The following is a 12,996-nucleotide window of genomic DNA, read 5'->3' as shown; positions in this document are numbered from 1 at the left end:
AGACCAGTTCATGTCTCTAAATTTGTTGTTTTCCACCTGGGCGTTTGTTGGTTCTTTTGCATTTGTTTTATTGCAGGTATCAGCTGAAGGTTAAAAGAAAAAATCTTCAGTGAAAGATGTTCAAGGGTAGACAACATTGGTAGAAATTATTAATGACACACACACTTTGTTATGAAACATTTACATTTATTTCCTGCTACAAGCTAAGCACCCAGTGAGTTAATGAGGGTGAGAAGGACAATAAGAACACTGTTGTATTTTAAATGGTCAGTGATTGACTCTCCTGCTGGCTGGTCAGTGACCTCTGCTAGAAAAACTTTTTCTTATGGTCTGCATAAGGAGGTTGGGGTTTTCTCACAGTGTGCATCCAAGAATATAGGAAACCCAGTTCAGCACAATCCATGAAAGTCCCAGGGAGACTGATCCTCAACGTTCCTACCATAGTAAGACTGCCTGAGTTTTTATATCTCATTTTTTCCTGGGGGACCAATGTTTCCAGTAGATTGGAGTATTAACAAAAATCTCTATCAGGGTTTCTGCAGGCTTCCTCTCAAACACAAAGAACTGGCTGACATTAAGGACTGATTGTCTGTGTCCCCTCAAAATTAGTGTTAACTAATTACCTCCCAGTATGGTGATATTTGGAGGTGAGGCCTTTGGGAATTAATTAGGTTTAGGCAAAGTCATGAGGGTAGTGCCCTCATGATGGGATTACTGTCCTTATCCAAAGAGAAAGAGAAAGTTGAGCGCCCTCTCCCTCCAAGGGCATGTACTGAGGAATGGTCATCTGAGCACACAGTGAGAAGGTGGTTGTCTGCAAGCAAGGAATCAGGCACTACCCTGAACGGAATATGCTAGCACCTTGATCTTGGGCTTTCTAGCCTCCATGACTATAAGAGATAAATGTCTGTTGTTTCTGCCACTGAGTGTTTGATATTTTGTTGTGCAGCCTGTGATGGTAATTTATTTGTGTCTACCTGAGTGTAGCATGGGGTGTCCAGGTTTAACAATATTTCTGGATACGTCTGTGAAGGTTTTTCTCAATGAGATTGACAGTTGAACTGGTGCACTTAGTAAAATAAGTTGCCTGCCCCATTGTGGGTAGGCATCATCCACTCTGTTGAAAATCTGAAGAGAATAAAATTTTTCCTGCTTGCCTACTTGAGCTGGAACTTTGATTTTCCCCAGCCCTTAAAGTAGGATTAGCTTCCCTGGTTCTCAGGCCTTTGAACTTGGACTGAATATGTCACCCACTTTCCTCAATCTCAGCTTATAGACAGCAGGTTGTGAGGATTTACAGCCTCTCTAATCACATGAGGCAATTCCTCATAATAAGTCTGTTTGTCTGTCTGTCTGTCTGTGTATCTACCTACCTACCTACCTACCTACCTATCTATCATCTCTTATTGGTTCTATTTTTCTGGAGAACCCTCACTAATACACAGCCTGATCTAAATTCTTTTTAGGTAAAGATTTTATCAAAATGCACTCTAACAAATAATAAGTTCAAAGTAAGTTTTAAAGAAATACTTCATGAAATTTTTTGATAACAAAGTTTTTACAATTTAATAAAGTAGAGGTGAAAATACCGTCAAAGCAAATGAACTTTAGGGACAAGCAAAGCATAATCCTTTACAAATTTTTGTACAAATTACACACATAACAGCCAGGGATGCTCCGCGGTGAGCATTATTAATGTGTGATGCATAGTCCTTGCATTTCCTGCTCACATCAATAGTTCTATCAATATTCCTTTTATGTGGCATGTCATTCCTTCCAAACTTTGACAAAAGTAATCCATTTGCCACCATCTAGGGGTCCAGTTATATCTTCACATCAGACTTCTTCTCGCTGTCCACAAAATGACTGACCAGATCAGCTGCCCAGAGCTCTTCCTACTGGTCTATTTCCTAATAAGTCTGTCATTCAGCAATACTCTAGAGAAGGGCTCTATGTACCAACATTCTGTTTGTGCCTTACCCCAACTAAATAAGGCAACCCATCTGTGAACCACACGCAGGAATTTTTCCTCCTCTTACAGTTGTTCATAGGGAGCCACTCATAAGGCCATAGTTATAAGTTGAAGGAGAGGCATTGATGCAACAATGATAGGTGATAATGCAAGTGAAGACCTATTTATGAAGCTTGTTTATGTTCTCTGGTTTCCCTAGAGGGCAATTCTGAATATATCATTTCTAATGAGACAGTCTTCTGAAACTGCCCAATTATTTATTTGACTTAATGGCTCTGCCCAAGCTGAGTTTATGATAAGATGATTTGATTTCTCAGTCACTTTATGTCAGGTGCTTAGTCTCAAATCAGAATCTCTATTCAAACTTCCCCAAGATCTGGGTATTTCTATTTCCCCAGTAGGAATTGATACTTTTGGGCCATAGGTCTCTTTGGGCAGGACTAGGGATGAAATATCCATTCACTTGTGGTATGACAGGCCCTGTATCAAGGATTATAAACACTTTCACATAAAAAAGGAAGAGGTCAGAGGTCAGGATGATCCCATGGTGTTATCCTATACCAAAATTTGTGGTTTATTGCAGGAATGGAAGTCACTTGAATAGTAGAAAACTAATTATTGTAATTCATCACATTTTCTGCATAAACCATGTGATTATGTCAATAGATACAGAAAGGCTTTGGACAAAATTCAAGAACATGCATGGTTAAAACTCTCAACCAACTAGAGATAACTTACAACCCAACACTTTTTCTCCTAGTTATGTAACCAAGGATGTGTGAACTTATGTCCTCAAAAAGACTTGTTCAAGTGTTTATAGTAGGTTTGTTATAATACCCTCAAACTAGAAACAAGGCAACTGTTCGTCAGTGGGGGCATGGGTAAGTAAATAGTAGGAGCTGGTGGAGGGGATAATAGTCATGATTGACATTAGTTTATTGGGAAAGGGTATAAGAAATTTTTCGGGGAGGATGAAAATATCCTATATCTCCATTAAGGTATTGATTACCTGGGTTATACATTTTTCAAAACTCTTTGAATCATATACAAGATCTGTGCATGTCACTGTTCATAAATTTTGTTATAATTAATATAAAATAAAATGTGTGTATGTTTGATGGTGTGTGTGTGTGTGTGTGTGCGTGTGTGTGTGTGTGTGTGTGTGTGTGGTGTGTGTGCAAACCTTAGCAAATAATTTTACTTTTGCTCTTAATACTCACATGCATAGATGCCATGTACTTTTATTATTAGGAAAAATATTCTGTTTTACGTGCTTGGTAGTAATCTGTTTAAGTAAATGATATCTGAAAAAGTATTCACTGTAGATTGGCAATAAATTGGTACATAATAAACAGTATAATCATTCTTAAATTGTACAGATTGGATAATTTTTAAAAAAAAGTTTAAAAATTAACATACTAATTTTCTATCGCATAACATTTTCTATTGCTGCTAATAAAATATCATCAACTTAGTTGCTTGAAATTCTAATTGAATATCTTATATTTCTGTACATTATAATCCAACACAGATTTTACTAGACTAAAATTGAGGTGTTGACAGGGCTTCACTTCTTCTGGAGATGTTAGGGCAGAATTTGTTTCCTTACCTGTTTATAGCTTTTAGAGGCTGCTTACATTCCTTGGCTCATGGTCCTTTTCCCTCATCCTCAAGCAAACTAGAGTAGGTCGAGTTTTAATACTGCATCACTCTCACGGTGAACATTTTGACACCCTCTTTGACTTTTAAGGACCTTGTGATTATATTAGATTCACCTAGAAAATCTAGGCTCATCTCCCTCTTTTACAGGCAGGTAATTAGCATCTTAATTCCACCTGAAAACTTAACTTCCCCTTTGTTACCTAAAGTAATCTATTCACAGATGACAGAGACTAGATATAGACATCTTTGGTGAGGAGGAATGTCATTATTCTGCCTACTACAAACTCACATGACAGTGTATAAAATGAAAAATATTTATTCCACAATTAGTTTTCCTTGTTAGGTTTGACAGCTGAATAAAATCCCATCTGTGAAATTGTCTCTCAGCTCTTATTTTTTGTTGCAATATGACATAACTTGCCATTTAACTAGATAGTTTTGTCATATATAAGTGGCTCTCCCTTTATATATTAATATAATGTAGGATATATAAATGTAAGTTGGGAGTTCCCATTGTGGCTCAGTGGGTTAGAAACCCAACTAGTATCCTTGAGGACACAGGTTTGATCCCTGGACTTGCTCAGCGGGTTAAGGATCTGGCACTGCCATGAGCTATGGTATAGGCCACAGATGCAGCTCAAAACTGGCATTGCTGTGGCTGTGGCTGTGGCCAGCAGCTGCAGCTCCAATTCGACCCCTATCCTGGGGTCCATGTGCCACAGGTACAGCCCTAAAAAATAACTAACTAAATAAATAAATGTAGGTTTTATCTATATACATGTAGATATATAGATATAGATATAAAATTATTTTATGATCTGTGTAATGTTTTATAACTTTCATTATTGTATTTTATTATTTATTTATTTATTTATTTATTTATTTATTGTCTTTTTGCCTTTTCTAGGACTGCTCCTGCGGCATATGGAGATTCCCAGGCTAGGGGGTCTAATTGGAGCTATAGCCACCGGCCTATGCCAGAGCCACAGCAACGCGGGATCCGAGCCGCGTCTGCAACCTACACCACAGCTCACAGCAACGCTGGATCCTTAACCCACTGAGCAAGGCCAGGGATCAAACCCGCAACCTCATGGTTCCTTGTCATATTCGTAAACCACTGCACCATGACGGGAACTCTTTTCATTACTTTAAATTAATGAAAATAACATATCTTACTAGAGCCTAAATTCAGCACTGAATTTATTTATACTATAGAAATTGTTGTTCTGAATTGCTAGGCACAAACTTTTAGATGATGAATAAAGGGAATAATTTTATAATGAAATTCACATTTCCCTTAACAGATATGACTCATGATACAACACAGTATGCACTATTCAGTCAAATGAAGCATTATAATACTTCAAAACACAAGCTCAGCTTGATATGCTAATTGGGTATCATCACCAGATAATACTTATAATATGACATTTTGCTATAGAGTGTTATTTCAAACGTGGTAGTTTGAGGCATACCAAAGAAAAACTGAACAAGTCTTTGGTTGTTATCAGATGAGAAATAATTTTAATTTTCAGGAATTTATTGGAAATTGGAGAAGTGTAGTTTCCTATTGGATATAATTATTAATAAGTATATTTTACAGTAAGATAAATTAAATGTTAGCAGAGTTACAGTGAACTAACATTATTTTATTCCTTTTTCTTCTCTTGGTTCAAATGAGTATAGGCCTGACATGTAGTTTACCCTTGATGGATGAAAGGAGACAGTAAGAGAGGGGATGAGCTAATAATGTTTAAGTCAGTATTGAATCAGAAAGACATTGAGATTCTGAGAGAAATCAAGATATGTGCTTCAATCATTAGAATTTGTCACTAGTGAGATTTGTTGGTTGATGAGCTGTCAATGAACCAGGAGAAAAAGGTTTTATAAGAAGCAACTCGACTTGCAGAAAAAGCAGTTTAATACCCAAAGGACTCTGTATAAACAGAACCTATAAAGTAAAAGTGGTAATAAAGTCTGTAGATCAGAAGGGATTGAGTTTAACTTAATTCCAAAAAAAGACAGCCTCTATATTTCCCTTTAGTATCTAAGTTTTTTATAATGACTTTTAAATATAATAATGAGTCTCAGCCTTTTCTTTAAGTAAGGAGGCATGTATATGCAAAACACGATAAACTACATGATGTAACTTTCCCCTCAAACTAGTCCATTTTAGCATCATTAGTATAAATATTATAGTCAATTTAAATCAAGCCTCTATTATCCATGGGTGATGAATAATTGAAATTCACAGACTTTCAAAGGATTTAACTCTGTTAAAAGTTCTGAACAATACATCTAGGGAAACTTTTACTAGAAAGGCTAAACATGGCTTTGGTTGGATACTACATTTTTTAACTTCATGAATAGAGAAAAGGATGATTATCGGTCATCTCACCAAACAGTATAAGTGGATCTTCCCCATTATATTAATCAAATACTAATTCCTGATGTTTCTCTAACACTTTCTATTATATCTACTGTTTACTTCAGTAAAATTTATGATGGATTTTGAAGACTTGTATCTTTGTTCACAAAACTACCTGTATATATCTCCTTTTCTGAAAATTCTCAGAAATCAGGAACAGACCTGGCTAAGTGGTGTGATTTACTTATTAGTCTGTGAATTTACAAGAAAGATGGACTGTTGAAGAACAATCTACACTTGAAATTCTTTGATTTGGAGAACTTTCATTTTAGGAAAATTGGTCATTGTTCTTTATTGGGTAATTTGTCTTGTATTATTCATCTTTACTCATAAGGCCACAATTTCCCCAAAAGCCAAGCTGTTTGATACTTACCAAGGCTGGTTCACAACCTCTCAGGGAAATATGATGCTCATCTGGGGGCCTTGCTCACAATTTTCAAGTCCCATGTTTGGTCTGTTTGCAACAGAAATAGCTAATATTTTGATAGGAACTGGGAGAGTATAGCCATAGGGTTTCCATCTTTCCAACATTGTTAGCTAGTGAGATGTGCATAAAATATTGAATGTTTCCACTTATTCCAATAGTAGTTATGTTGATGGAGCACTGCATTAGGGAAGAAGAATTGAAACCAATAAATGATGGTCAATGTATAATCTCCTTGCTTATTTCTCTTTTTTTTCATCCCCAACACAAATATTCTATCACATGTCCAACAGGAGATGCTTAACAAATTCATATTCCTCTTTAATATTCTTGAGGATATAGATTGCATTTCCCAGTCTTCCTCTGCAGGTAGGTGTGGCTATGTTCCTGAGTTCTCGCCAATGATATGTGTGCTTTAATATAAATGTTTGTATCTTCCAAAATGTGTATATTGAAACCCAATTCCCAGTGTGATGGTATTTGGAAATGAGACTTTTGAGAGGTAATTAGGTCATGAGTGTGGAGCACCCATGAATCAGATTAGTGGCCTTATAAAAGAGATCTAGAGAGTTTCCTCACCTGTTCCACCATGTAATGAACCCAGGAGAGAGACAGCTATTTGTGAATCAGAAAGTGGGCCCTCATTAGATGCTGAATCTGGGGATGTCTTGATCTTAGACTTTCCAATGCTCCCAGAGTTATGAGATAAATGTTTGTTGTTTATAAGCCACCAAGTCCATATTATTCTATTATCTTGGCCCCAAAAGACTGATACGTTGTTAGTTATTAGTTAGTAGTTATTAAACATGTTAATATGTTAAGAGAAGTTAGGTGTGCCCTTTTCAGATGTGGGGAATACAAACCTCTTGTGTTTTTCTAACATACTATTACCATAAAACTTTGCAGCTTAAAATAGCCACTTTATTTTCCTGAAATTTTAGGGCTTTCAGAAACTTGACAAAGGGTTGGTTTGGCTGTTCTTGGGTAAAGTCTTTCTTAAAATTGCAATCATTTCAAGGTTCCCTTAGGCTGGAGATCATGGGTCATTCCTGTGACTAGATGTTGATGCTGGCTGTCAGAAGTTCAGCTGGTAATTGTGACATCAGCATTTGGCTTTCCAGTAAAATGGACTTGGGGTGGTAGAGTTTTAAACAGCCCCTGCCTCCTCTGAGAGCAAACATCTTGAAAAGACGAGGGAAAAATAGCATATCCTTTTCTGAATCAGCCTCAGAAGTCACATAATATTACTTGCACTACATGGATTAACTGAATTCCACCCAGATTTATGGGGTAGGGCATTGACCTTGCATTTTGATGGAAGTATCAAATAATTGGGGAGCCATTGCTATAACTGTCCACTATTCTTTTCCTCTTCCTTTGAGATATCTGCATATTGATGTCCAGCATAACATTGAAAGTCATGTATAGAATTTGGAAAAGATTCCTTTAGATCGAATCCTTGAAAACAAACCATGTGGAGGAGAGATTGCTCACTCCATTTCCAAAATGTAAGAAAGATATAAACTGCCATTATTTCAAAGATGTACGTTTTCATTGTATTTGTTACAACAGCTTTTTCTAACACACACATAAACACAGACACACAGTCACCCATATTTTTCTTCCTTCTCAAAAAAATACTCTCTGGTATCTTTTTTTTTTTTTTAATAAGTTTTGGGTTTATAAACAACACACACTTTTTGTGAAATACTGATTAGGGAATATGACATATTTAAAATGTGTTTAAGCAAACATTACAGCTCTTAGTTAAAATTTACAGAAAATTAAGACAATTATAGCATTAATTGTTATTATGACATTGAAAATGGATGATTATTAACAATTAAATTCTATACAAGTCTTACTCCATTAATTGTTCTTTTAATTTATGTAGTGACCAACGTTTTGCTATTTGCTGCAAAATGTACTTGCAAACACACTGTACCTAAATGACTTAGAAAATATAAACCGCAGTTATCTCTAATAGCACAGTATAAAATTCATTTTTGATTCATAATATACTTTTTCTTTTAGTTGATTGACTTTTTTACTATTTACATTTCTACTAAAAGTGAATTTATATTAAATAAGATCCTAAAACTCAAAGTTCTTCAATTTTACTTTTTAAAGTGCAATTGCTTAAAGATTTCTGGTTTAGTCAAAGAGGAACTATTATTTAACTCTTATTTGAGTGACTTGGGAAAGTTGGTTATCCTCTCAGAGGGTTTCCTTATCAAAACAATCAGAATTTAATTAATTTCCTCGTATATTTTTTGAAGATTGAGATAAGTAATGTAAAACATCATAGGTCTAACATATAGTCAGGCTGAATAATTAATCATTTAAATTTTATTCATTTTATTCATATCATTTGGTATTTACTTAGAACATATGTTATTCTAGGCTTCTTTACATATTTTATATACACATATTAATTTAGACAATAACTTACAAGTTAAAAAGCTATTTTAATCATCACTAAAAGATAAATAAACAAGTTGGGGGAACCTAAATCACTTTCAAAAGCAGTAGAAGCATAACTTAAACATAATTTTTCCACATAAAATCATTTTTCATTTATGCATTCTAGATGTTTCCATTTTGCCAGTTGAAAATATACTTTTTTTTCAAAACCTCTGGAAAAATAAACTACTCACTAATCACACAGCAAAATTATTCCTTCTTTGTGAAATGGTTCACATAGTAAATTATGGTACCTATCACATATTAGATAGAATTCTAATAGAGTGTGTGTTTATATTGTACCAGTCTGTAGCCTTTCTGAGGCCATGTTTTACTCTTATTATTTTGAGTACTACTCTTCCTAGGACATATGTTTTTTAATTATAAGTGATCGATAAATATTTATTACTTACATTTCTGAAATATGAACACAATCTCTAAAAGGAGAGAACTAGTGGGAGAACCCACTCTTAGGAATTTCTAAGATAGTGGAAGGAAGACTAGATGAATGACTTCTCTACCTACTTAGACAAATTCCCTGTAATTATTTTTGAATATCTGCAAGAAAATTTGGAGACCCTTGTAACAAAACCTTAAATTAAAATGGCGAATTATAATCATTAAATTCTTAATTGTTTGCTGTGTAACATGGATAATACTTTTTATTTGTTATGAATAAATGAAAATGGTTGAAAATAAATGCAACAAGGGGAAGTACTGTACTCAGCTGCAAATATCCACAAGGACATATCAGAGAGAGATTATCATGTTTCTCAGAGGCTCAAGTGCCTCAGTATCTCCTAGACTCTGCCCTCTTACTTTTCTTCCATGTCTGGTCCCTCACTCCGAAGTACCCACTGACCTGGTTAAGCTAGCCAGTATTTCTCTATAATAAGGCTAAGCTAGTCAATCTACTGGCAGATAATACTGTGTGGATGGGAATTGTATTTTCTTCTAGGTCTTTCCTTTATAAGCAGGTAAGCACTAATATTGAAAAATAAGCGAGTTAATTTTTAACTCCTCTCACTTCTCTTACCAACTTCTTTATGATTCTTTACTCATTAAATTAAAAGGCCCAACTTCTTTATGATTCTTTACTCATTAAATTAAAAGGCCCAAATTCTGAAGGCTTACTTGGCTATGAAGGAAACAAAATAAATTAAGAGACTGTAAGGGACAACTCACTTATTTCAAATATAATTGCCTCACAACTGGCATTTTTGCAATCCAAGCAGAATTTGACAATGTGAAATAACTAAGATAGAAGTCAGCATAAATCTATAGCTGATTAAAAAAGATTAAAGGAATGAAGAAGGCATTGAATTTATTCAAATAAAAGTAAAACTGAGTACATTTACAACTGATAGGAAGTTGCTCTACTTATTGAACAAAATGAGACATCAATGACTTATGCATGCTTTTACATTACATTGAACTAATATGAAATTACAGCATATATGTTAATCAGCATCCTTTTAAACTATAATGTCATTGTAAAATATTTAAATTTTTCTCACAGTGGGAACTCTGGAGAAATATCATTAGAATAATGATTAGAACTTATATATTATTAAACATGTGTACTGATGAAAAAATAGGGAGTTAATTGCAATTTGGATCTTTGAGATGATTTCTTAACAATAGAAATATTCAGGGGAAATGGGGGGTTTAGTTATCACCATGGTACTCTTGCCTAGGCTCCTCTGTACTGCTAAGAACTGGCCAATGATATATGAAAAGAAAAATCAATTAGGAGCAGATAGTAACTCTGTCATTAGGATTAACAAAAAGGAATCTGTTCTAGGAGTTCCCATTGTGGCTCAGTGGGTTACAAACCCTACTAGTATCTATGAGGATGTGGGTTCAATCCCTGGCCTCTCTCAGTGCGTTAAGGATCTGGTGTTGCTATAAGCTATGGCGTATGTCACAAATGTGGCTCAGATCGCACATTGCTCTGGCTGTGGCGTGGGCTGGCGGCTAAAGCTCCAATTTGACCCCTAGGCTGAGGAATTTCCATATGCCATGGGTGTGACCCTAAAAAGACAAATAAATAAATAAACAATAAGATGGCAAATGAATTTTTTAAAGAATACACAATTTTGCTTTCCAATATAAAATTTGTTAACTTTGTTGTAATTTGTTTCACCATAGTATCATCATTGAAATATGATATGGAAAGGAGTTCCTAGTCACTCTTACTTGAAAAGTTTATAAAACTAGTTATGACAAATATGTTTGGAGTGAAAACTACAGAGCTACTGGAAATATTTGCTATCAAGCAACACAGAAGATACATATTTTATTGTCACTGAGGGCACAGCAAAATGACTATTACAAGTGTGTTCTACACACCTGTAGAACACAGGTGTGCTCAGTACAGAGGTTGGAAGACCAGATTGTAAACCAATGAATTATCTCTGTTCACCACAATGAATTATCTCTGTTCACCACTCAAATTTCATGATTTATGGCTCTGAGTTTCAGGTAATTATTATTTGAATTCATTTTTTGAGCCAAAATTCATTCTCTTTTATTGTCTTCCTCCCTCTCTCTTGCCCCCTCTCTCTCTTTCTTGACTCTAACCCTGCTTTTGTTACATAATCAGATCTTAGAATGAAGGAAATTGGTTGGAATTATATAATCAGGAGAGCAGGGTTAGTCCTAATGTACCACATGATCCTTCTGCAGAGAAGTAATTTCCACCAAGTAATGGTGGGATGAATACTATGCTGTGCGAAGCAATTGATGTTCTCTTGTTCTTCCCCTTTGACTGCCTAATGCATATGCAACCATCAGTGTGGTACTATCATAGGGCATAAGCAGTTTGTATGTTCACACAATGGTAAAGAAGAACTGCACTTAACATCCTCACCAATTACAGTAGGGAATAAGTAGTCTCCCTCAAAAGAGTGGATAGAAGCACTATAGGACAAAAGGGCAGCTAGGAACTTTAGAAACCTATTGAAATATTTCATAATGATTATTGATATGTATTTGTGAGAATAGTTGTCTTCTATTCACGATTTTTGGGAAAATCCCTGTAATAGTTTTGTAAATCTTAAAGTCAAATGCAATGAGGTATTTTTTCTGATATTGTATATTGATTAAAATAGTAGTAATAAAGATGTGTCTTCTGAGGAAATGCTCTTTCTAGATATTGTAGAATAGCAAGAATTCTGTGTAAAAATATGTTTAGAAAAGACTTCATAGTTTACTCCTCACTCCTTTAGAAATTAACAAAAGCTCTTCATGTGATTCTGCTAAGTAATAAAGAAAAGCAATTTACTTAGTTTACTGAGAATTTCCTAAATGCATTTGACCAAAAAAAATCTATTTTATGGTTTGAAAAGCTTGTGCAACCATATTTCTTGGCATACAGTTTGGGAAAGACTGTTTGAGGCAATTTTTTGCTTTACCCTAATATCGAACATTTGTGTCATCTGTTTCTCTTAACAATGAAATGAAATTTTGAAAGTGAAAGCATTGTTCAGTAGTGCCAACTGAATTTGGCAGCGAGGAGAATATTTTCATGATGACTTTTGAAGTTAAGAGCTGAGATTTCTCTTGGTAAATACTATTTAATCATAATCTCTTAAAGCTTCAAAACATCTATGAGAGCCAGCGAACAGCCACAGGGATTGCAACATGAAGGTCCCATTGGATCTTGTAAACTGTTACTGTATTTTTTTGTTTCTAGATTTCAGTGCTTGTCACAGACTGGGGGGTGGGGGCAGGAGAGAGACACTCCCCCCTGCCCCCCAACACACAGTTTTGTAAAATCTGGGATTATAAAGTTAATTTTCTTTACTCCAATCTATCAGTAATCTCGGCTGTTAAATGTGTTGTTTAAATTCCATAGCAAAAATAAGTAATAAGTAGTATTTGTTCTGTAGCTGTTGACTAGGAGTACAAACTGAACAGATCGATAAAATCCATTTTAAATGTGAATTCATATTTAGGTATTTATTCATGTCATTTTTGGTTTTTAGCTCCTCTATTCAGGTGGTAAGCCATGAATGCAGAATGATGGCATTGGTGGGGTGAATT

Source organism: Sus scrofa, chromosome 8, assembly GCF_000003025.6.
Source record: "Sus scrofa isolate TJ Tabasco breed Duroc chromosome 8, Sscrofa11.1, whole genome shotgun sequence".
Lineage (NCBI taxonomy): Eukaryota > Metazoa > Chordata > Mammalia > Artiodactyla > Suidae > Sus > Sus scrofa.
Note: the sequence above shows the minus strand (reverse complement) of the source record.